Source organism: Eleutherodactylus coqui, chromosome 12 (genome assembly GCF_035609145.1).
Source record: "Eleutherodactylus coqui strain aEleCoq1 chromosome 12, aEleCoq1.hap1, whole genome shotgun sequence".
Taxonomy (NCBI): domain Eukaryota; kingdom Metazoa; phylum Chordata; class Amphibia; order Anura; family Eleutherodactylidae; genus Eleutherodactylus; species Eleutherodactylus coqui.
The window spans coordinates 63,048,174-63,074,399 of record NC_089848.1 but is presented as its reverse complement, the minus strand read 5'-3'; the positions used below and the strand labels follow the sequence as shown (position 1 = coordinate 63,074,399).

General features: G+C 45.5%; 1 protein-coding gene across 2 annotated transcripts in view; it reads right to left on the bottom strand.

The window, feature by feature from the left end:
* The window catches only part of OSBPL3 (oxysterol binding protein like 3), a 180,993-nt gene that overhangs the window by 138,642 nt on the left and 16,125 nt on the right, over nt 1–26,226 (bottom strand). For both annotated transcript variants that reach the window (XM_066585261.1, XM_066585265.1), the window contains exon 2: nt 7,058–7,188. The gene's annotated coding sequence lies outside the window, so the exon portion shown is untranslated. The remainder of the gene's footprint in view (nt 1–7,057; nt 7,189–26,226) is intronic.

Genomic DNA, 26,226 nt, shown 5'->3' with positions numbered 1-26,226 from the left:
GCAGGGAGAGGAGCCTAGCTGCCACATCCAAAGATGGATTGGAGGGGGTAGAGTCTGGAGCAGGGAAGGCCGATCAGCATCGACCCAAGAGTGGATGAGGGCAACAGTGAGTGTTTTAATGTCTCCACAGTGAGAAAAGAGCGGATTCTTGCAATGTTCTTGAGATTCAGCTGACATGTTCGGGCGAGAGATTGGATGTAGGGGGTGAAGGAGAGATCGGAGTCGAATATGACCCCAAGACAGTGGGTGTGTTATCTGAGAGTTATGGTGGTGCCACACAATATGATGGAGATGTCAGGATGAGGTCGGTTAGTGGAGGGTGGAAACAGGAAAAGGTCAGTTTTTGAGTGGTTCAGTTTTAATTGCCATTCTATTCCACAGGAAGGGTGCAACACGCGAACGTGTAAACAGGCATTTTGATCGCGAAAAAAAACAAACAACCAATCTGCTAGCACGGACCCATCAGCCTGCTTCTTGCCATTTCCCAACGCATACCCTCGTCTGAATAATCCCTTAGGTTTATAGCACTCATGGGGAAATATAATGGGGTTGAGGTAACCTGTTTCTTTAAGAAAATCCTGCTGTCCATACATTTCATTTCCATAGGTTATTTCTATGTCATTGCTGCAGCAGCCTATCAACTTTTAAAAGAAAATCTCAGAGTCCGTTCATTAGCGGATGTGATAAAAAGCTTTTCATGCTCTAATTACCTCTCTGCCTGTTGCAAGAAGTGGCAGCGGCCCCTGTTGCACCGTGCAATCAGCACATCCGCCACCTCCCGCTCCCCAGACACGCTCCTCTATACAAGAACGTCTCCGAGCCCCGGATTACTCATCTGCAACATTTATGAATCAAGACATTTTTTTTTTAATGGGCAATGACAGCCTGCCTAGTATCCTTCTGGAGACGAGACTGAAATCCTCCTCAACCTCCTTACAAATGAAGATAACAAGCCGCATGTTCCACTTCTCCATCAAGACAGACTATTACTCTTGTAAACCGGCCTCTGTCTCCAGAATCCAGCTTAATTGTGTAAGAAAACCAATCCCTCCAGCAGAGGCGATCAATATGATTAGGTTTGCTTTTTATGGCTTACGAGATGAGAAAGCCTGACCTACGCGCACAAACGGTACACAATTCCCCAAGGTAGCATAGAAGCTCATGAGCCTTTCTTGGAAGCCCAAAATCTTAACAGTAAGTGGGCGATCCAATATTTATGCGCTCTTAATGCAGCACTTAGAGGAAAATCTTTCAATACTCTAATGTTAAGCCCAATGAGCTAAATTGTAGACAAGACAACAGATAAAATGAATGTACGCGGTATAAAATGGGAATTAAATTAACCACAGAAAGCATTCCTCACATCAGAGATCCATTTTATTTAGCCACCTATGTAATAAGCGCATTCAAACTATAATGCATTTACTGTAGCTGTTTACTAACTCTTAATACAGTTTCCATTACTGTGGAAGCATGCATAATACATATATTGTGTGGACCTTTAAAAGGGATTGTCCAGGGTTTGAAAACATGGCTGCTTTTTTCTAAAAAACAGCGCCACATCTGTCCACAGGTTGTATGTGGTATTGCAGCTCAGTCTCATTCACTTTAATTGAGATGAGATACAAGCACCAATGGATAGAGATGGTTGGTGTTTAAAAGAGTGGCCATGTTTTTTGAATCCTGGACAACCTCTTTAAAAAGGGGAAATCCACATAAAACGACCCTCTGGGCTTGGGCGAACAAAGATGGCCGTACCAGCTTCTGTGACTACCTGCTGCACACTGTGTAGTAATAAGCATCATTAGGCTAAGGCACTACACCTGCTATGATTGACCAATACTGCCCACATGAGTAGTACTGGCAGGTCAGAGGAACATGTAGTGTCTTAGACTACCGATGCATACTATGTAAGTCTGCAACAGGTAGTCTGAGAAGCGGTTTGGCAATCTTAACTTCTCTAGGCCTGGAGGGGTGCTTTAAATTGAACCTCCAGTTAGAACTAAGTTTAAAGGGTTGTACACGACTTTTACAAGTGATGACCTATCCTCAGGATAGTTGATTGGCAGGAGTCTGCTGGTCAGGATCCTTGCTGATCAGTTGATCTTAAGGGCCCGCTGAAAGCGCGGATAGCATTAGAAGCAGATCGTGCTGTTTATACTGCAGTGGTCTGGTTTGGTACTGCAGGCACAACTCCCATTAAAATCAATAGATGCTGTCCTTGTAGTACCAAACCGGGCCGCTGAAATGTTAACAGCTCTATCTGCTTCCAACTTTGTTTCCACACTTACAGCGGGCCTGGTGATCAGCTGATCGTGGGGATCCTGAGTAGTGGACACCTATCAACTTTTGATGACTTATCCTGAGGATAGCCTGGCACCCGCTCAGGTAGTTCTGTCACTCCTATTGAAATGAATGGCGCGCTTACCGCACATGCTCAGTCAGTACTCCATTCATAAAGACATAACTGCTGGGGAAGAAGCAAGACCGCGCAGAGTAACAGGAGAGCGAGCCACAGGAGTCTTGTTCTTGAGAGCAGCGGAGGCTTCGGCGGCGAGTACCGCACCAATCAGCAAGGTATTCCCTATTGTGTGCATGGGGGATAACTAGTTATTCTGGTTAAATCCCTTTAAGGAGGCAAGAAGCAGCCAGCAGGCTTCAAAGAATGGAATGACCTGCACAGTCTCCAAACTTAAACCTTATTAAGCTTGCTTGGGATGACCTGGCTGAAGGGTGGAAGCAAAGCAACCTACAAGTGCAGCACATTTGTGGGAACTTCTGCAACAATGTTGGGAAGAAATTTCTGAATATCTGAATGCAATTGTAAAAAGTATGGCTCGATTAGATCAGCTAGAGGGGGCCATTTTGAAGAGCCAAAAAAATCTAGATTTAATTTGGTGAAACAAAGTAAATCCATTATTTTTGTTCATTTTAACTTGTTTTTTAGTTTCTAAGCTTTTCATTAAACTGAGTAAATATCAATAAAAACTGGAAAAATTGAGGTATTGTATTCTAAAACGTTTGACAGGTAATGTATACAACATGGAATACTTAAAGGGGTTGTCCCGAGAAAGCAAGTGGGGGTAAGCACTTCTGTATGGCCATATTAATGCACTTTGTAATATACATCGTGCATTAAATATGAGCCATACAGAAGTTATTCACTTACCTGTTCCGTTGCTAGCGTCCCCGTCGCCATGGTGCCGTCTAATTTCAGCGTCTAATCGCCCGATTAGACGCGCTTGCGCAGTCCGGTCTTCTCCCTGGTGAATGGGGCCGCTCGTGCCGGAGAGCTGGTCCTCGTAGCTCCGCCCCGTCACGTGTGCCGATTCCAGCCAATCAGGAGGCTGGAATCGGCAATGGACCGCACAGAGCCCACGGTGCACCATGGGAGAAGACCCGCGGTGCATCGTGGGTGAAGATCCCAGCGGCCATCTTGCTAAGGTAAGAAAGAAGTCGCCGCAGAGCGGGGATTCGGGTAAGTACTAAACTGTTTTGTTTTTTTTTTAACCCATCCCTTGTGTTTGTCTCGCGCCGAACGGGGGGCCTATTGAAAAAAAACACAAACCCGTTTCGGCGCGGGACAACCCCTTTAATACTTTGCTAAATCGGATCAATGGCTTAAAACAGGCCCGCAACGCCATTCTATGCAGCCACCAACCATCTAGTCACAGACATGCTTCTCTGTGATTGGTGGTTGCTTATATGTATCTTCCATATCAGAGAGAAGAAAATGGCACGGAAGCAGGACAAATTAGTATTAATGATGCACTGTGTGGCCATCTCAGAGACCTCCACATATCGGCAGAATGGGGGTCTCCTGACCCCTGGGTCGCACTCTATATGGAATAGATGAAGTGGCAAGGTGGCATTGCACAAGTGCGGCTATCTTCTTCGTAAGTTTATGAAAATGGTGAAACATTCAGAAATTTCAGTATTCCACAAACTACCATAGAGATGCATGTATGGGGTCTTACTTTCTGGGGTATAAACAGGGAAAAAAGGGACCCCCATATTTAATATAGGTGGGAGTCCTAGAAGTGCAACTGGCACCCATCAAACATTTAAGGCATATACATTTGAAACGCCGCACATCTCTTGCATAGAAGTAACCCTTAAAGATTTATTACAGCCACTGGAATTTGTCCATTGTGACAATGTGTCCCTCAGACCAGAAAAAGTTGTGCATCCTTGTTTTAAAGTGAAGCGGTCACCTCAGACGACTCACAACCAAATGATGGTTTAATTGTAAGAACACCACAAAGCTCAAATCCCTAATTTGTATTCTTAAAGAGATTGTCACCTACTTTTTAGCCCTATATGCTAAGCTTATGGGCTGAAAGTAGGCGACCTACTGAGTCCGGGGATGTAAGTGTTATACTTGCATACCCAGTCGTTCCGCCTATGTGAGCCCAAAAGTCGCCGCTGAATGCATTGAGCGGTGCTGCCAAGTAGTCCGGCCATCATAAAATTAGGACGGGCGTACTACTTGGTGTACCGCTCAATGCTTTGAGTGGTGGCTTCAGCGCTGACACCAGGGGAGGCAAGTATAACACTTACCTCCCCGGACTCAGCACGCCACCTACTTTTAGCCATAAGCTTAGCTTATATGGCTAAAAGTGGGTGACAAGTTCCCTTTAAACTCACTCCTGTTCCCCCACGAACTGGTTGTTCGCTACATAGAGAACTAAGCAAGTGCATATAATAGAAAGGACTAAACTTCTACACTGTAGATTGCCGAGAACAGCCAACTTGTATGTGCAGAGTGGGAACAGGGAGTGAGTGCAAGGACAAAATTACAGATTTGAACTTTGTGTACTTCATACTATTCATTCATTACTTTCAGTAATGGGGGTGGTCCGAGGTGAGAGTCACTAACGATCTTGAGACGTGATAACCACTCTAGCGAGTCAATTCCGCCAAGAGCAGGACTGGTATTAGAGCGAGGTTTGAGGCAATGGTGGAATCTCTAGATCTTATCCTTCGGAGCTGAAATAGACTACAAGTTCTGAATATTTCTTTACTCTATCCTACAGCCCTGACTCTCCGAAAGAATTTCTAAAATCCTTCATTAGTGATGACCACATTCAAGCAAGCCTGAATTCATATGATGTTCTAGTTACATAAAAGCATTTAACAAGGCTCCAGCATGGAAGACTTTTCTTTGGCTCCCAAGCTCAAAAATGTAAGTGCTGAAACAAATTTTTTTAGCCAAATACAATGACAATTTTTGTCATTTTTTGGAGCCATGCTAAAGGGGTTACCCAGCACTTTTTTTTTTTTTTTCAAACTGATGACTTGTTCTCAGGACTGGTCATCAAAAGACTGTCAGGAGTCCGCTGCTCGGATCGCCGCTGATCATTTGATTGCTGATGCGACTGCCATTATGGAAAGCACAGGAAGCAGATTGTGCCGACCATAATGAAGTGGCCTGGTTAGGTATTGCAAGCATGGCTCCTAATGAATTCAATGGGAGCTATGCCTGCAATACCAATCTAGGCCACTAAGATCAGCTTCCTGCGCTGTCAGTAGTGAAGGCACCACTGAGAATGAGGTGACCAATGGAGATCTCGAGTGGCAGACCTTCGCTGTTCATCTATCGATCACCATTCTGAGGGCAAGTCATCAACAAAAAAAAAATTCAAAAGCTCCTGGTCAACCTCTTGTAAGGCGCTCAAAAATTCGCAGAATACTTTATCATTCTAAGGAAGAAAAATAAATCAAAAAGGTCTACCAACGCATGGAACATGGTTTGGTTCCCATCAATTTTAATGGTTCCTGCAACTCATTTTAAATGGACCTTCACCATCCGTAGACATCTGTCCAAGGAGATGAATTAATCTTCAGTGGCAGGTTTATTATTACCATGTCAGCGCAGCAAGCCCCGGAGATTTTCCTGAGGTAATTCGAAGTGGCAAAAATGTATAGTGGCACAATAACTGTTCCTGGCCAGCATTTCAGCACTAGAGTTGTCCACGGAAATCTTCCGGGGTTTAACTGCCTGGTCAGTGCAGCAAGCCCCGGAGATTTTCCGGGTGTGCGACTAAAGGGGTTATGCCAACATTGACTTAACACCCATCTACAGGATAGGCGATAAAAGTCCAATCAAATGAACGTGGCTCACATTACTGAGAACCCGCCGATCCTGAGAACGGAGCTCCCATGTCCTCCTGCAGGGGTGGAGTGTGGAGGAGCTTGAATTGACCGACGGCCAAGCATGCATGCATCTCCATTCATTTCAATAAGACCACATAGTAGAATCCAAGTGCTTGGCCATCTCTGGTGCCACCATGGAAAGGAATGGAGTGGCAGCAGTGTATGTTTGGCCCCCAGTCGATTCAAGCTCCTCCTGACTACAAAGGTGCAGCGAGGAGGAAAGAGGGACAGGGGACCCATGTTCTCAGGATAAGTAGGGTCCTCAGTAATTAGACATTTATTAGCTATCCTGCTGATAGGTCTCAATTGTGGCAAAACCCTTTTAAACGTGTAGATGGTCCAAACAATATTAAAAATGAAATGACCGATATGCTGCAATGTAATACTTAAAGCCACATTCAGGATGGAGCCATCAGACCACAGTAGAGAAAAAGGAGTCTCCAGTTTGCAATTCTTTTTTTATGTCCTTCTCAGTAGTGTTGTATGTAAATAATGCTAAATAGTTTTAGCCCCTGCAATATCAGATCAAGCAAACACTAAAAACTTGCAGATGTGCTGCAGTGATGATGCCGAGAGTCTCCTACTAGTTACATTCTTACAAGTGAACTCGCTTGCTGCAATGCCCAACTGAAATAGGATTTTGATTAATGCATTCAGATGGCTCAAATGTAGCTTTAATTGCCAGTATGAACTAAAGCATTAGAGTAATGCTTCATATTAGAACTGTAGAGATGGGGGATTTCAAACTTCAATGCATTGGTCCATAGAGCCGATGTCAGGATGGGCACATCCTTGTCCCGATTTCATCTGAGACACCAAACAGCAAACAACTAAGTTCCAAGTACATGAAGGCCACTGATAAACCACAGAGAATCGGTTTAATACTGAAGGACAAACTCACCGGAATAAAAAAAAACAGCAGCTATATTGCACCAGCATCAAAGCTCCACCGACATGAAGAGCAGTTGTAGCATTACACGGAGCAGTCCTCACGTGACGTCCTGCGATACGATGGTTGGAACTTCCTTAACCCTGCAAAAACAAAAAGTGAGGGTTTTCATTATGGAGTCAGAACCTAAATAAACTAAGAAGGGGAAAAAAATAGTAGACGGGCTAATCAAGGTCTGAAAAGTCAATATACAAAACAGTAAAAAAAAAACTTTTGGTTTTAAGGGCTTTCTCCACATGGAGAGCTATTTCCTCCGCAAAAGTTTTTGTGCGAGTTGATAAAAAAAAAGTTTTTTAAAGTAACAGAAATTGCAGGAAAATGCATGGGCTTTTTATAAATCCCATGCACTACTCTTTTTTTTTTTTTTCTTTTTTTTTACACAACATGCACCCCATCAATTGCGACTACTTGCTTTACGATTACTCTTAAACTCACCAGGTTGGCAGGAAATAAGCACACCACATGTATATTGGATCTTTCTCCCACACTGAGCCCTTATAAATGTCAATTGCCACTTTGTCGAATGTCCCCAACTTTCAGATTTTAATAAATATATACACACCTATATACATACACCCATATACGCTTCTTTAGATATATCACATTATGCCTGATGAAGAATCTTAAGTAGAATCGAAAGCTTGTTGCTACATCATATTTTTGTTAGTCACTAAAAGACATCACATCTGCAAGATAACCGTTTCTCTTAGGGCTCAGTCACACGGGTGCATCCGGCCGTCGATGCGCCCGTGTTACTGCAAGAAGACGACGGACGCACTGCAGGTGGGGACGACTCTCCGTACCGCCGGAAGAAAGAACACATGACTGGCAATGGAGCCGGTTATGTGTTCTTTCTTCTGGCGGTCAGGAGAGACGTCGCACCTGCAGTGCGGCCGTCTTATCCTGCAGGAACACGGGCGCATCGGCACCTGGATGCGCCTGTGTGACTAAGCCCTTAAGCAGGAGTCACACTGGTGTAATTGCGTGCGCAAAATCTGCAAGTGCAATGTTCACATTCGCGCACAGAGGAAAAAAAAACGCTGTACACTACTGTTGTAGTGTCCTCAAGGAAGTATACGGTGGGTGTGCAAATATGCGTGCAACATGCAAGAGGATGCGCAATACATTGTGCGATTCCGCAGGAAGAACACCACAGCTGGAACTGGTTAGGTTACATAGACATTTAAATCAGGAAGTGGTTGTGTTCCATGTGCAAAAAACCATGCCCTGTGAGAGCAAAAAAATACAGTAAAACGCGCAGATGTATGCATAAAAACGCATAGGCTCATGTAAATGAGCCCTTACAGAAAACAACCAAAGTAAAGACCTCATGCACCTGTATGGCCGCAGCCTTATTAAGGCTCTATGCAAAATGAAGCCGTAATTTGAAGGGGTTGTTTGGTTACCGGATAACATCCCTTAAATAGCATCCACTGTAGTAAAAGAATGAGCAGCACTTACCTCCCCCCCTGCAGCTGGGATCCAACGTTGCAGCCCCTCCGTGGTCCCGATGCCTGCTGTGACAGCTGTAGTCAGGTGACCGATTCAGACAGTCAGAGGCTGCGGCATCACTGTTCGGTTCTCCTGGCATCACGATGCCCAGGATGTGAGTGCCGATGCCAGGAGAACAGGAGGTAAAACTGCAGCCTCTGATGCCACTGCAGCGCTGGATCCTGTTGGCGGCGGCGGCGGGTTACGCACTGCTCAGCATGTTATTTTGCTACAGCGAACGCTTGACCTGATATAATGGAGTTGTCTGCTGCAACCTTTTGAACCCACCATCTTATCTAAAATAACCACTGACAACTTCTCTTTGGATTAATTTTTGACCAAAGCAGCCAATTTATTATAAACATAAATATTACTTTCAACCCTATTCTGAAACTATTTTAGGAGAGATCCTTGGAGCCCCAAAAAGAAACTGTCGCCTCACCAACCAAGGAAAAAATAGGTGTAACTGTCTCCCGTCTCATAAGGCCCGACTCAGGAGACCCTATTTTTTCCAAAACCAGGCCTCCTGTCTCTAATCACCTGACTCGGGAGACTCACCACTTCGCCTCAAGTCGCCTACCTCCTGACCCCGAGGCTATCTAGCCATACCCAGGCTAGCCACATCAACCATCTTTGCGGGAACCTCCCTGTCAAAGCCAAGAGGCGACAGACCCACCAACTACTTAATCAGAACCGAGAGGGGGGGGGGGAGGTAACTATCCCGCCCCTGCCTTCCCCACCACCACCACCACCGTTTTACGTTGACTCCAAGGACCCCTCCCTAACTGCTGCTATGGCAATATGTACCCTCCCCCTTTTCTCTTTTCCCTTTGGGCGGGTGGGTGGGACTCTTCTCTGTTCAGCTCCAGGTCCTCCTCCTTCCTCTGCTCCTGGACTGGCTCCTCCACCTGTTTGAGCACTTTCTACTTCAGAATCCCCCTCACCCTTTTACCCATCATGCCTTTGCTTTAAAATTCTTAACCCTTTCCCTCCCCGTTAACCCCGTCATGTCTGCCTCCCCTTACAGCCCTGCGAGCCTCAGTTCCGGCCTCTCTATTGAAGCGATGTTAAAGTGGTTACCGGACAACTTAGGAAGTGTAGCGTAAAGTATTTCCCACTCACGAGGACAGAATTTTGCCCACTAATTGACAGTTGATGCACCAATCTGAATTTAGACGTTGTCCCCCAATAACACTTTCTACACAGTTAGAACCATGCAATGGATCCGATGGCACTGGATTGGCCGATCCTTGGATTTAGTGCGCTTTTCCCACAGAACTTTCCCTAATCATCGTATTCCTGAAAGTGCAGAGAGTGCAAGAGATGAAACGATTTCACAATTCAAGCAACACCCCTGTGCAAACACTAATAATTTGTTTCAAGGTTATAGTTATTACGAAATTAATCTTTGAACTTCAGAACCTTGCCAAGGACCAATGTCCTGCCAGTCGCATGTGATAACTCCTTTATACAACGCCAAGCACCTGTGTGCCAATGTAGGGAACACACTTCACCTCTACACTAACATATTACACATGTAAAGCCAAAGGGCTCCATAAATCATAAAAGGAGCCTTCGGAACTCCAAATATGACAAACCACAGGAACAAAAGGTTCCACTTACAGACAGAACGGGTCAACTTGTCCCTGATCTGACCAGTTTTCTGATACTTGCTATGAGGCACATTTTTTCCCCAGAGTAATAACTTGAAGTATTGCAGTGCATAAATATAGATTGGAAAGATTTCTCAGTAGGGGGATACATATGTGCTGGGGAAAAAGGTGCCAAGCATGAAAAGGTATGAAGACAGCAAGCCAAGATACTTTCTTCTCATACTCGCGCTACTTCATGGCTGACGTACTTTAGATATGTAAAGAACAAAAATTCCCATTTTAAAAAGTCCTTTAACCGTTTCCAATCCAATTTGTATTCTGGTTTTCCTAGGGGGCTTAGTCTTTTCCTATCGTTATACAACCGCACCATATGCTGGCTAAAGCCAGTACTGCATGAGGTGACACGCTGAATAGGCCGCGACAGCAGAGAGGCTGGCAATATATAGTAAGAGAACCCCGACGGACGTCTTCAAACATTGGAGCTGTAGAGCCTTAAATCATAATGTCTTCAGACGTCAGACAGTGGATTGGAAAGGGTTAAAGGAGTATTCTCATCTCGGGAACCTAATTCTAATGAATTCAAATATAAAGCACTCACCATGTTACACGTGTGTCAAAAATGCCCCATTAGCGATGCTGGGAGGAAAAAGGAGGGGGTGGGGGGTGGAACGCAGTATGTTCTACTTTTGGGCTCCTTCAGAACGTATCGCTGACCGTTTTCAAAGGGACCTTGAAATAAATCACATGGCACTCACATGCCACACGAGTGCCATGTGATCTTTCCCACTGAAGGCTTTAGGAAGCGGTGGCTATCTTTTCATGCACAGCGATACAAATTGTAATCAACACCACATTGTCACATAGCAAAAAATAAATAAACAAACAAGTTGCACATTCGCACGCTCGATATGGTGATCGCTCAATGTGAATGTAGTCTAACGTCTATATCTATCTCTATATATCTAAGGCCCCATGTCCACGGGGAAAATCAGGTCCGCTGCGGATATGTAACGTGGATTTCTGCTGCGGATGAGCTTAAATTCCTTTTTTTCCCCTCATGCGGGAGATCAATTGAGCTATGAGCCCCCGCACGCGTGATCCGCACTTAAATGGAACATGTCACTTTTTTTTTTTCACGCGAATGAAATTTTTAAATCACTTTAAAATACCATCCGTGGCTATTTATCTACCCGCGGGTGGTCAATGCATTCCAATGGGAAATATTAGGTGCGGATGATCCACTGCGGATTTTAAATTTTATTTTCCCTGTGGACATGAGGCCTAAGGCCACTTGCAGGCAGCCGGGTCGGATCTGGCTGGGAGAATTCTCGCAGCGGGACCCGACCCGAGCGTCTGCAGAGAGCAGCGTGACACTCACCTGCTCCCACGGCCCCAGCTCCTTCATGTGCTGGCGCATGCGCAGAGCGGAGGCGGCGGCCGGTGGGTGACGTTTCTGTGCGGGGCTCTGCGAGCTCCGCACAGAAATAGAAGATGCCGCGATTTGTTTGCCGCGCGAGATTTCGCACAGCCTTCTTCATAGGATTGCGCTTGCTAAACACAATCCTATAGCAGCTTCCAGGGGCGGAAATTCCGCCACGGAATTTCCGCCCATCTGCAGGCGGCCCAAGGGTCCTTTTAGACGAGCCGATTCTTGCTTGAACGAGCGAGTGATGTCACCGCTAACTCGATCGCACTCGTGCAGCCTGTTTAGACAGACAATCGTTCAGTCCCCGTATAAGCAAATGAGAAGGACTGAACGATTGCTGTTTAATTTTATATTATATATGATCCCTATAGAATATATAATATCCCTATCCTCTCTAAGCTATCTACCCTACTGCTACAGTAGCAGAACATGTGAAGATGAACACTGTGAACGTTCCTACAATCTATGGCTTTATATAGTAAACGCACAGCTGAAGTTCCAGATGACTGGTTACTCATGAAGGGTAATTACCCATAAAACAATTTATTCAAACTAAAATAATTCAACTGAGAACCAAATCTCAATAGACCATCCATGGATGCTGAAGACGTCTGTCTAAGAGAACCTGCTGATGACATGTGGCAGACGGGTGTTGCTGCTGTTGATTGTTCATCATTTAAGAATATCATTGTGCCTTTATTTTGCATATCCAAAAATTTGTCATCAGGTATAAGGCATTTTGGTTACATTTGGTATATGCACTCAGGATGCATCTATAGGGCCTCATTAACCCGACATATGACTGGAGTATCCATCGCTGTATTGAAACGCATACTGAACTATCATCAATATGGAGGCAACCTCTAAAAAAAATCTAAACTGCACTGTACATAGTTTGTTAACTTAGAAGCCTCGGGGTAACGCGTGGAACTGTTGAAATGAGGTATTGCTTTGTGAACAGAGCCTAAGAGTGTTGGTGCAACGTGCAGCATTGTGACTGCCGAGTCTGGTGACCGGCTGCAGTGGTCACATGAGCGATTAATGGAATGAGACAGGAGTGGTGGAAAATTTAGAGGACGGGTACATCCTCCACAAACCCCCGTGGCCTCAGTTGCTCAGTCGTCCAGTCATCAGTTTGTATGTTGTGAGACTGCTGCACACCTGTGTGGAGAGTCCAATAAATGACACCTCACAAATGTGCACATACATAACTGGCGATGCATATTGACAAACAACATTGAAGCATAGTCCTTCACCGCTATACTCACATCTCCTGAACGTGATATCATGTCATCTCAAGTGCGAATGCCGTCACCACCAGTCCAGCCTTCATCTAATCGTCAACCATTGTCCAGTCATGAAACAAACCGTCGCTGTTGGGCAAACATGTCACCACTGAGGGTTCAACACCGCTGTGAATCTAATGCAGATTACATGACACAGTGACAAGTGATGATTTCACCTCAGCCACCAGCTGAAGTTTGTCAAACACCTGCAGCTCATATGCGAAAGCTACGTAGCAGAGCTGTGTGTGTGACGTGCATGTAGCAGAGCTGTGTGGAGCATTGCGCCACCAGAAACACTGGTGCTATAATTTCCTAATAATTACTAGTAATAATCTAATGGTCAGGCTTATTTTATAGCCATGGTCACAGTAATAGTCACAATGTCATTTCCAGATCACAGTGGCATTCAGTTCACGGACACCTATTTCCTTACTCTTGCAGTAACATTTATATCACACTGAAGTCTATTTATGCACGGTTCTCTTTACTGGAACCACACAAAAGGGCAATTCAAGAACTGACAAGAACAAAGGGAATTCCACTTGTAATTCCTCTATCAGCTTGAGCGAGATGTTTGTCAACAGTGTCAAGCGATATGGCTGACTGCTTTAATCAGTGGTTTAAAGGGAAAAGTAGTCCGAAAACAACAAAATACCCCTCTAGTCACACTGTCAATGATCTTCTGATAAGAGAAATATAAGGAAGCAGATTTGTTAATTTTTGCTGCTCAGATCCGGCACAGGGTCATTAATTTAGGGGTTCTATTAGAAACTTATTAAAGGGCTAATCTGGATTTATTTTTTTTATTCATGATGTAGCTATCCCCCAGTATATATAAGTGGGCTAGTGTTACCTTGGTCCATATTACTCCTTTCTTGGTCTTTTTTTTTTCCTTAGATGGTCATGTGATCTCAATTCCAAACAGCTCAGATTGACTTGGTGTCATTATGCTGGCGTTTTTTTACCTGCGTTTTGCGTTTTTCCTGCACAGGCATAGAGATAACATGTGTTCCTGTCCACTGGCGTTTTTTTTGCGTTGCGTTTGCGTTTTTAACATAGGAACTGTCAGTTGCATATGTGTCCTTATTTTTCTCCTAATGCACCCATGAAAGTCAATGGAAATTAATGGAAAAGCCGCGAAAACGCGCGGAAAAATCGCGGGAAACACGGCGAAAACGCTGCGTTTTTTTCCCGCGGAAAACGCAAACGCCAGTGGGTGCTCGCCCTTATACTAGAGGAGATCACAGCTCATTCTCCTGACTGTATACTTAATGTCATAGCTTATTTAGGCGACTATAGAAGGTAAAGATAATGCTCAGTGCTCATTCACTAGGGCGAACAATTATCGCTATATGTAAATGTACGTTTCGATGGCAGTAAGTTGATAGTTGAATAACTATTAAAACAAACAAGTGTCTGGTGAACAGTTGCTATGCCTACAGTACACAGCCACACATTGTAGATCATATTAGTTGATACAATCTTAAAATTGGCCATACATTTCAGTGACACCGTGTGAAGGATGGACACCGTTTCTGGAAATGTACTTTCAAGAAAAGAGTTTGTAGAAAAAAGATCTTTCATCCAACTACACCATGAAGATATCCAAGGTGGATTCATTACCAGTCAATGATGGTGCGCCATGGTTCAACTAAAACCATTGGTCATTGCTTTTAAAAAAAAAGCCCATTATTTCCGTTCAATTTTCTGACCGATTTTTCGGTCCGAACGTCGGACGGAAAAAAAAGCCTGTGTGACTGTGCCCTTTATCAATTTTAATCTAAAATGCATGACCACCTTAAAAGGGGTTGTCCAGGTGTAAAGTATTGTTGGCCTATTGTCAGAGTAGGTCATCAATAGATGATCAACGGAGGTTCATTGCAAGGGACCCCCGCCAACCAGATGTTTGCTGGACCTGTGCACTGTGTTGATTTCTGCAGGAAGCACGCAGCCCCATTCTCACTGCAGTGACCAGGCTTGGTATTGCAGGCCCAGCTCACATTGAAGTGAATAGGAACTTGGGATGTAATACCAAGCTTGGCCACTGCAGTGGGAATGGAGCTGTCCGCATCCTGAAGAAATCAGCTCATTATATGAGCATACTGACCCAGTAAACAACTGATCGGCAGGGCTCCCAGGTGGCAGACCCCGCTGATCTTTTATTGATGACCCATCTGCTGGATAGGCCATCAGTTGTTTACATCTGAGCAAAACACCCTAAAAACCCCTAAGAGTAACTTTAAAAATGGAAAAAGCCTCCAGAAAATGTCATTTTTATTGTAGATTTTGAATTTAGGTCTCATTTAAATATATTTGACACATAACTTAGTCACCTTAAAAGTATTTTTAACCTCTCAGTGACATAACTAATTTTAGCCTAAGGCCTTATGTCTACGACACGTGCCAATTCCGTGCAGGCAATCCCGCACAGAATCCAGTACTGCCTGTGGCCAGTGGAGCCCTGCTTACCTGCAATGCCCGGCAGCAGCATCCGCACAGATCCCGCGATTTTCAGGTTTGCTGTACTGCGCATGTTCACCATCGGACATGCTCAGTACAGTTTTTGTAATCTCATGATCTCCCACGGATCCGCAGCACGTCCGCAGTGTCGGCTGCAGCTCGGACGGCTTCCATTGACTTCTATGGAAGCAGTCAGTGTGGGAACACACACGAAAATGGAGCATGCAACGATTTTATTTTCCAGACCAAAAAGTCCGCAAATCAAATCCAAATGTTTTAATCCATTTGCGGACGCCCATGCATCTCTATGGGCGGCCTGAGTATTCAAATCAATAGTCCAATTCACATGAATGTTCTTCTGCAGAAATTCATGCATAGCTGGACACCGTAAAAATAAAATCCCAACATGCATCATGGGATGACGATCTGCAACTGAGAACTGCCCAGAGAAGTCAACGGAAATGCAAAACAATTGCATCTGTAATACGAATCTGAAAAACCATGCCATATAAATTTGCACTACGGTTACAATGCACCAGAAAGATTTAAAAACTTTTTTTTAAACTTTTGCAAATGTAAAAAAAAATGAGTCTAGTATGGACGAAATATGGACACTCTTCCGAAACTCGTTTTTCCGGGATGCAGTATGGCAGTTTTTTTTTTATCTTAGCCCTTAACCAGATCCTGCCATAAAAACACATCAGACCGCTGACCTTTCTGTAACATTCACTTAAGCCTTGAGAAGTACAGTATATGACAACTATGTAAATGTGCATTGCTCTTCTGCACGGCATCTGAACCATGAAACAAAGCACCACAGGGCGGTGATAAGAAGAAAGCCAATACTCACATCTGGTGCTGGAGATTATCCCTTGGCTCAAGGTACTTATGGTTCAGAGGAAGTGCTGGCTGAGCTCCCCTGGAAGCCCAGTGAACGCCTGCTTATTAATTATTGATTGTATCTATGCCTCTCTGTACCATTAGTAGATAAAAGAACTGCAAAGAGACAGCTCTATACTTACGAATGGCGCTGTAAATACTCCAGAAATAGAAGACGAACTGGATATCTTGTTGTAGAGAGAACAAGGAATATGGTGCGCTCACTGATAATCCCCGCTAGCCAAACAGCTAGCCTCTAATATGTCAGCCAACAAATAGTTAATCATGTGAGCCTAATAGTTTACTGATCACAATTATAGAGGACGTTCGTTTGGGTCATTTGAAGCCACAATGGAGCCGCTTCAATGTGGCCACATTATGGCCATCTGATTGACACCTTTGGGCACTGTGCAAATGATGCTACCATACAATGGTAGATGATAACTGGTGGTTTAAGGGTTAAAGTGGTTGCACCAAGATAGATTTATCTATCCATATAAAAGTCTGATCAGTGGGGGTCTTACGCTGAGACCCCCACCAAACCCAAGACCGAGAGTCCCGTGTTCCTCTTCCTCCTCACTGTGGGCTTGCTGGACCCCCCATAGGGAGGACGTCATTGAATGGAATGATAGGCATGCATGCGCGATGCCGCACCGTTCATTTTCAATGGGGCTGCTAGAGACAGCCAAGCACAAGCGTTCGGCTATTTCCATCAGCCTCATTGAAATAAACGGATCAGTGGAAGAGTACGCGTGGCCATCGTTGCATTCAATCTGACGTCACTGTGGGTGGGAGAGGAGTCCCTGCAGAGACAGAAGAGAGGGACACAAGACCTTTGTTCTCTGGAACAGTGGAGGTCTCAGAGCGGAGATAGCCACCGATCAGACTATCACCTATCCAATGGAAAGACAAGTCCATCAAGACTCAACCCCTTTAATTGCAATATCCATTTTATAGGCTTATAAGTACTAAGTGGAAATACTAGGGTGGTAAAAAAAGAGTAGTCTAGGATTGTGGAGAGCTTAAGGGCTCATGTCCACGGGGAAAACAAGAATTAAAATCCGCAGCGGATTTTAACGCTTCTCCCGCGTGCGGATCCGCACCCCATAGGGATGCATTGACCACCCGCGGGTAGATAAATACCCGCGGATCGTCAATAAAAGTGATTTTAAAAAAAATGGAGCATGAAAAAATCTGGACCATGCTCCATTTTCATGCGGGTCTCCCGCGGGGACGGCTCCCGCAGGCTTCTATTGAAGCCTATGGAAGCCGTCCGGATCCGCGGGACACAAAAATCACATTTTACTTACCCGCTCCGGTTCTTCTCTTCGGCGCCGCGTCATCTTCTCTCAGCCGCGGCCGGATCATTTTGCTTCGGCCCGGCGCATGCGCGGGGCACATCACCGACGTCATCGTGCACATCCGCCGAGCCGAAGAATGAAGATCCGGCCGCGACGAGAGAAGATGACGCCGCCGCGAAGAGAAGAAACGGAGCGGATCGGAGGTAAGTTTATTCTCATTTATTTGCATTTTCAGCCCTCATGTCCGCGGGGCAGGAGGGACCCGCTGCAGATTCTACATGTAGAATCCGTAGCGGGCCCGATTTTCCCCGTGGACATGAGGCCTAAAATTGTTACTTCACTATGGAAAACCCCTTTAATATGGGGTCTCGCTCCTGGCACACAGGCAATTTTGCTTGGGGATGCCACAGTCACTGCAAGTGAAATCTTGGATTACATCCATAAAATACAGGGTTGTTCCTGTTAGGTTGGAGATTGGCTACTTGGGGATACAGGAACTGTTCCAACATGTCAAGATATATGGGGCCAATTTCTGTTTGTTCACAGAAAAAATTCTATCCTTCATTACACCAAAAATTCAATTTTGGGCTTAGACATGTCTTCCGTAGGCATAAGGATTTTCGGTTCCCCATATCCACGTATTCTGCCGATTGGCATATCCCGGCATGATGTGGCCTCATACGAGAGCAAGAGGTTTCCAGTAAAAGTGACTGTCAAAGTTGATGCGATCAAGAACTTTGTCTACGGGGCTTGTTGTTTGGCTTCAATTGTTGGACAATTTGCACTTCATACGGACACATAGGAAGCTCCTTATGTAGTACTTGAGGAGCTGTTGGTGTGTTTCACTGTCTTGATGCTTGGCAAATTGAATAGCATGGACTTCTCTTAAACCTCACTTGAATTTCTTCCACTTTCTTACTGGAAACACTTTGATGAGAGTTTTAGAACACTTCCAGTCAAGACTCTGGAACCACATCTTAATCACCGTTTCCCCAGGTGCATTTCCTCTGTACATTTGTCAGTAATTACTTCGCACTGAAACGGATTGTGTTTCGGTATACCGCACTACTATGTGCGCAGAATGTTGCAGAGTCGGCACTTTGCTTCATGTAACCATGATGCTGCGTAGCAGGAGAAGAGCTCCACTGGGCTCCACTAGAGCTGTTCCTGTTCCGTTTTTGGAATACAGAAACTGAAGTTAAACTGAATTACAACTGATCCTTTTTTCCCCTTGAAATCAATGATAGAAAAACATAGAATGGTAGGTTTCTTTTAGAAAAAAAAAAATGGACGTCAAATGGAACGGACATTTGACGTTTTTCCATTTTTTTTCTATCATGGATTTCAATGGAAAAAAAAAGACAAGAATTATTCTTACCGTTAATTCCTTTTCCATGAGTCCATCATGACAGCACACATGGAGGTTGCTCCGCCTGTGATCCTTGGGACAGGAAGAAGGAGTTCTTTAAAAGCCACCTCCCACCGCTTGACTCCAGTGACTTCCAAATTATCACAACGGATACGAGGTCCAACAGTTTTATTATTAGCACTGAAAGACATCATATGTACAGACATTATATACATCAATTAAGGGTGGGAAAGCATGTGCTGTCATGATGGACTCATGGAAAAGGAATTAACGGTAAGAATAATTCTTGTCTTTCCATAGCGTCCATCATGACAGCACACATGGAGGTATACCAAATCATAAGACGTTTCTTTAGGGGGGGGACAACTGCCTGGAGTACTTTCCGTCCAAATGCCAACTCAGTGTTTGAGTGGAGATCTAGTCTATAATGTCTTGCGAATGTATTTATACTAGACCATGTCGCTGCCTTGCAGATCTGATCTATTGAGGCTCCCCTGCGTTCCGCCCAGGTGGCGGCGAGAGCCCTGGTGGAGTGGGCCCTCGTCCCCTCCGGAGCTGCCAAACCTCTGGTCTTGTAGGTCTCCTGGATCGCTAACCTGATCTATCTAGCTATAGTGTCCTTTGAAGCTGGTCTGCCCCTATTGGCCCCTTGGTATTGTAGGAAAAACTTTCGAAAGGTTTGAGTAACGTCTAGGTAGGTTTTTACTACTCTACGGACGTCTAGGTTATGAAGACGTTCTTTTTTCGCGTTACCAAAATTTTGACAGAGTGATGGCAGTGTTATTTCTTGATTTAGATGGAAATGCGACACGACTTTTGGTAAAAAGTCAGGGGTGTGTTGGAATATTACCCGGTCATCTAAGACCCTCAAGTAGGGCTCTCTACTAGATAAGGCTTGTAACTCGCCAATTCTTCTAGCCGATGTGATGGCGATCAGAAAGGCGACTTTTATGGATAGATTTCTCACCGTAATCTGGTTAATAGGCTCGAATGGCGGGTCGCAGAGGCCCTCCAGGACTATATTAAGATCCCATGAGGGTGATGGCTCCCTCACGAAGGGTTTTAATCTATTGGCCCCCTTCAGGAATCTTTTAATCCATTTGTTTTCCGAAAGTTTAGCATCAAACAGGGCACTAAGAGCTTCTGTCTGAACCCGCAGGGTTCGGGGACTAAGACCCTTGTCTAGCCCCGCTTGCAGAAAATCTAGAATTTTAATAATGTCCGGACAATCTAGGTTAGGGCTCTCTGGTTTATACCATGTACAAAACACTTCCCAAATTCTATAATAAATTTTCGAGGTGGTTAATTTCCGACTCTTGAATAGAGTATTAATTACCTTGTCGGAAAGCCCCTGTTTTTTTAAGCTCTGCCTCTCAGCAGCCAGGCTGTCAGTTTTAGCCAGTGGATTCTCTGGAACAAAACTGGGCCCTGGGATAGGAGATCCTCTCTGAGGGGTAGTGCTATCAGAGATTGTATTGCCAACCATTTCAGCATTGGATACCATGGTCTTTTTGGCCATGCCGGGGCGATGAATATGACAGTGGTGTGACTGCGTGCGATTTTTTTGCAGACATCTGGCTATTAGCGGTAAGGGAGGGAACGCATAAGCCAGGGGCATTTCCCATTCTTGGGATAGTGCATCTAGTGCTAGTGGTTGGTCTGCTGGATCTAGGGAGAAGAAGTCCCGGCATTTTGCGTTTTTTCTTGAGGCAAACAGGTCCACTTGTGGTAGCCCCCACTGGTGCGTAAGATGTTGGAATACTTCCGGGTTGAGGGAACAGTTTCCCAGATCCAGTTTTTTCCTGCTCAAAAAGTCCGCCACCAGATTTTGAGTCCCTTTTAAATGGACCGCCGAGAGGGATGCCATGTTGACCTCTGCCCAGGATAGTATTTTGCTTGTCATATACTGCAGGCGAGGATAGCGGGTACCTCCCTGGTGACGTAGAAAGGAAACCGTAGTCATATTATCTGATAATACTTTCACATGTCTACCTCGTAATACATCCTCTGATCTAATCAGGGCCTCCCAGACCGCCCTTAGTTCCCTATAATTGGATGAGTGGGTACTGGTGGACCTAGACCAGGATCCCTGCAAGGCTTCACCTGCCACTTGGGCACCCCATCCTATACCGCTGGCGTCCGTATTTATAGTGACGCACGGAGAGAGTGCCCACTGGACTCCTTTCCTCAGGTTTGATGGGGCCAGCCACCAATCTAGGGATTTTTTTACCCATAGTGGTAATTTGAATTTTTCCTCCAGGGATTCCTGGGAACGACCCCAGGTCGTCAACAATTTTTGTTGTAGACTCCTGGAGTGAAACTGAAACCAGGGAACTGCCAGAAGACAGGACGTCATTAGGCCCAGAATATGCATTGTGTCCCTTACTGACATCTCTTTTCTTCCGGAAATTTCGTATCTCTTTCAAGATGTGGGAAATTTTTGATTCGGGTAAAAAAGACGAATTTTTATTTGAACCCAGAAGGATCCCTAAAAAAATCTTTTTGGTTTCTGGGACTAGGCTAGATTTTTCATAATTAATGATCCAGCCTAGTTTCCCGAGTAGCTGTAGCATCTCTTCTAACTGAGCCCTCATGGTTTTAGCGTCGCTTGCCATCAGTAGAAGGTAGTCTAAATAAGGGACGATTTTAATATTGCGCTCCCGCAGGAACCTAACTGCTTCAATCATGATTTTTGTGAACACTCTAGGGACTGAGGAGATGCCGAACGGTAGACAGATAAATTGAAAATGTCGTATGGTATTATCCATATAAACTGAAAATCTTAAGAATTTTTGAGATGTAACATGGATGGGGATGTGGAAATACGCATCTTTTAGGTCTATACTACACATAACGTTACCCTGACCTATTAATGGGACCGTTTCCATTTTAAACGTATAATTATTTACATAAGCATTTAACTTTTTGAGATTCAAAATAACTCTATATTTGCCGTTTGGCTTTGGGACCAAAAATAAACAGGAATAATAACCCTGGCCTTGTGCCGCCGCAGGGGCAGGAATAACTGCTCCTATATTAATCAAATTAAATACACCCTCCTCCAATTTTGCTTGGAGTTTGGGGGGCTGCAGTGGTGTTATGCAGAAATTATCGGGGGGATTCGAGTTTAGCCTAATTTTATAGCCTGTAGAGACTATCTCCAGAACCCAGGGGCTTTTTGAGATCTGAAGCCAGTTTTCTGAGTATTGGAGGAGTCTCCCCCCCACCGTGACTTTTTTATCTCAGGTCAAATCTAGAGGGAAACCCCGAAGTTCTCCCTCTACCCCCTTTCGGGTAGGACCACCTACCCGTCTTCCCTTTGCTTTTTCCCCTTGGGATATATTCTTTCTGAAAGGGAATGGTTTTCTTGGGCAGGTAGTCTGTAGGGGAGCCTGTTTTTTATCTGCCGCTTTCTCCAAGATTTTGTCCAATGTTGGCCCAAAAAGATATTCGCCCATCAAAGGGATCGTGCATAGCCTGGACTTGGACGTCTGGTCTCCTGCCCATAATCTGAGCCATAAGGCCCTTCTGGCCGCATTTCCTAGGGCTGCATTTCTTGCCGCGAACCTCACGGACTCCCCTGATGCGTCCGCTAAAAAAGCTGTCGCTTTTTAAATTAGGGGTAGGCATTTGACAAGCTCTTCCCTAGGGGTTTTTAAATGTAGGTGGGAATCCAACTGATCCAGCCACAGGTGCAGGGATCTTGCCACCGATGTGGCCGCTATGTTGGTCTCTCTGACCGTAGAGGCCGATTCCCATACGCCTTTCAGGAACCCCACCATTTTACGCTCCATCGGATCTTTCAACTGGGAGCAGTCTTCAAAGGGGAGCGCCGTTTTTTTTTGTCAGTTTTGCGACTGGAACATCAACTTTGGGGATTATACGCCAAGGAGAGGAATCCTCCGCTGTAAAAGAGTCTCTCTCTGAACTCTTTTTGGATGCTGGACCCTCGTGTGGGTTTGTGCCACTCATCCAAGATCATGTTTCGCAGGTTTTCGTTAACTGGGAAGCATTTCTTGTAGCGAGTTCTGAGGCCCCCAAACATTTCATCTTGCACTGATCTGACCTGCGGTGTATCAGTGAGCTCCATGGTGTTACGGACTGCGGAGATTAGTTCCTTCAGGTCTATGTTTGAGAAAAAGAACTTTTTATCCCCTTCTAGTATGGGGGTTGACACTTCCGAGGAGTTGTCCGAAAACTCTCCCTCGGAATGTTCAGGTGAAGAGATCCCATAAATTTCGGTGCGGGCCCTTTTCCGGGAGGGTCCCGGCTGGGCATCGAGGGTTTGCCCTTTTAATGCCTGTACCTCTTCCCGCACCATTTCACGAATACCCTGTAATAGGTTATGTTGCTCGTCATTAACTATTTTTGAAGTACAATCCGAGCATATGGGTCTCTTGGCGTTATCGTCCATTTTTTTTGCGCATAACGCACACCTCTTGATCCTTTTTTTCTCCTGCTTAGTTTTTAATGCTTCCTCCTATAAGGAGAAGCCATTACTAATACCAGGTGTGAAAAACTTCATTACTCACAAAACATGTCCCCAATGTTTGTCCAAGTGGACTACTTACAGTTGGCACAATCTTATCCCCTTCAGCGCTATCCATACTTGCTCAGCCAGGAAGGAAAAGCCGCCTTAGGACAGGAAGAGGATCGTTGTATTTGAATTTGGCGCCTTTAAGCGCCTGCGCTACGTCTGACGTCATCCCGCCGACGTCTGACGTCATCGCGCACGACGCGGCGCCACCCCATACCCGGAAGCCGGCCGCCGCTAGACGCCGGGGAGTAGGAGCGCAGAGCAGTCACCCCGCACCTGCCGCTCCTTCCCCACTGAAGATGCTGATCTCCGGACGGAGCTAGGAAGCTGCCTCCCCTGGCCGGATACCCCACGCCCCGGTGAGTAGCGCTCGCAGCTCCCCCTGCCTCCAACCTCAGCACGGAGAACTCCTCCTGTGTCCGTTTTGCACAGGAAGACACTGGAGTCAAGCGGTGGGAGGTGGCTTTTAAAGAACTCCTTCTTCCTGTCCCAAAGATCACAGGCGGAGCAACCTCCATGTGTGCTGTCATGATGGACGCTATGGAAAAACAGATTTAAATTCAGTTAAACTTCAGTTTTTCTGTTACACAACCGGAACAGAGAAATGGAAAACCCTAACAGAGCCCAAACAGAGACGTGCAAGCTAAAAGTCCAAAGGCCTCTATCAAATCCATCCAGCAGTAAAACGGTCTTCGTTGGGCAACAAAGGCAGTTTTACTTTTAGACAGGTTTGATAAATGAGGCTCAGAATTCTCAGAGTTTTTCTTTCATCTAGCGCTAATTGCAATCTACTATTAGTCATAATTTTTTATATTGATTTATTGAAATGTGGGAGGTTTGACAAGAACACTCTACATTTATGTATTCGGTCCACCAACGCGTGAACTTGTTTAACAAGATTAAAGTGCACAGGTGGTCATTCAAACTTTTACTTTCTCTCAGTGGAAATGCCCTTTAAGATGCATAGCTGATGGCAATCTCCAGGCCCTGGCAGTTGGTTCGTATTACTGGTCCGTGGGGCTGGAGGAATGTACTCCTTTTACCATCTCCCAGGTTTTAATTTCCTCTTTATCAGATGTTCTTCTCACATCAAACAGCTCCCCATATCACATGCAGCACGGTCCTCTTGTTGCAGGTTGCTCTTCTTGTATTGACTTCTGCACACTAGATTCTATCTGAATGGAAGTCTCTTAACCCAACATAATATTTTTATTACCGGATGACGTGAAGAAAAAAAAAAAGACCATCAAGAAAGAATGTACAAACAAAGCAGAGTACTACGGTACTGGTGTATCTTGACGCCACCAGGAAGTACTGGTGGAGTCAAGATTGACAGGGAGAGTGGGGGGTGGAAAAGGGGTGCGTCACACCATTTGTACGCGATTAGCTGCAGAGTGGGATGGGCTGCAGGCCCTGCCAGCCCACTAAGAAAGGATTTTGGCCCCAGCTGCAAGGTCCCTCCCCGCAGGCCGGCCCAAACATATACCGCGGCCCCTGCTGCAGGCAGGCAGCCCAGCACGGTGAAGCTCGTTCCCCGGACGTGCCCCATTCACCGCAGAGGGGGGCGTCAACAGCGACACCACAGCGACGTGAAGCTCCTTCCCTGCAGCACGGAGCCCAGAGCGCCATGGGACAGAGACTGAAACCCGATGGCCGCAGCGTACCACAGTAGGAGGGGCAGACCTAGGAGCGCGGGGGGACAGTGACTCACTTCTTGTGCCACCGGCCGCTGAGTACTGGCAGAGGACAGCAGGGAGCCACAACACAGTGACAGCCGATGCCGGCAGAGTATCACAGGAGGATGACAGCAGGAAGCCCATAGAGCGCAGGGGGACAGTTACTCACTGCTGCAGGGAAGCCATAGCGGTGGGGGGCGCTAACTGACAGCCGGCGCACGAACGCACAGCACAGCCAACTTAAACAGAGGGCGGGGAGGGGAGTCACACAGCTGGGAACAAATTCATCCTAGGACCTTCAATTCTTGCACCAATTGGGAGCTAGGGGTGTGACGGGGGCGTTCCTCCATGGAAGCCCTGTCAAACCCCTAGCTTCCAGTGGTGTCAAGATACATCAGTACCAAGTACTACAACTGGTCTCCCTAAAAGCATCCATAGTTTAAAAAAATTGTTCGGGATTTAAAGGGGTTTTTATCCTCAGTATAGGACATAAACAGATCATGGGGGGTGGGGGTGTGGGGCAGTTCTCAGACTCCTGCTGATCAATTGATGTGAAGGCACTGCAGCCGGCTGGTAGATTCCAAATATCATCCACAGTGGGCCAGTATGGCAATGCTACCGTCAGCCATTCACTTCAATGGAACATAGCTGCAATAACATCCCGGGCCACTACCCAGTGGACGGTATTTGGAGTTTTCCAGACAGTTGCAGCCCCTCCTACACATCAGCTGATTGGTAGGGGTGCTGGTTGTCAGACCTCTGCTATAGAGGACCTATTCTGAGGATAGCTCATCGGGTTTTGTCCTGGAAAACGCCTTTGAAAAAAAATACAATACATGGGCCAAGAAAAGAAAAAAAAATGACTGTAGCCAATCGCTGGCCTCCGTGGTGATGCTTGCATGTATGGTATGTGACCAGTGATCACATGAATAATGTATGCGACAATCGCTGCAGGACAGGCATGGTTCATCGAAGCAGCAGGGCATATAACAAGTAATGCTTATTTTAATCATTTCAACACATTCCCCGCTCTTAACTTTTTAAAAATCCTGGACAACTGCTTTATAAAAAGGGGAAAAAAAG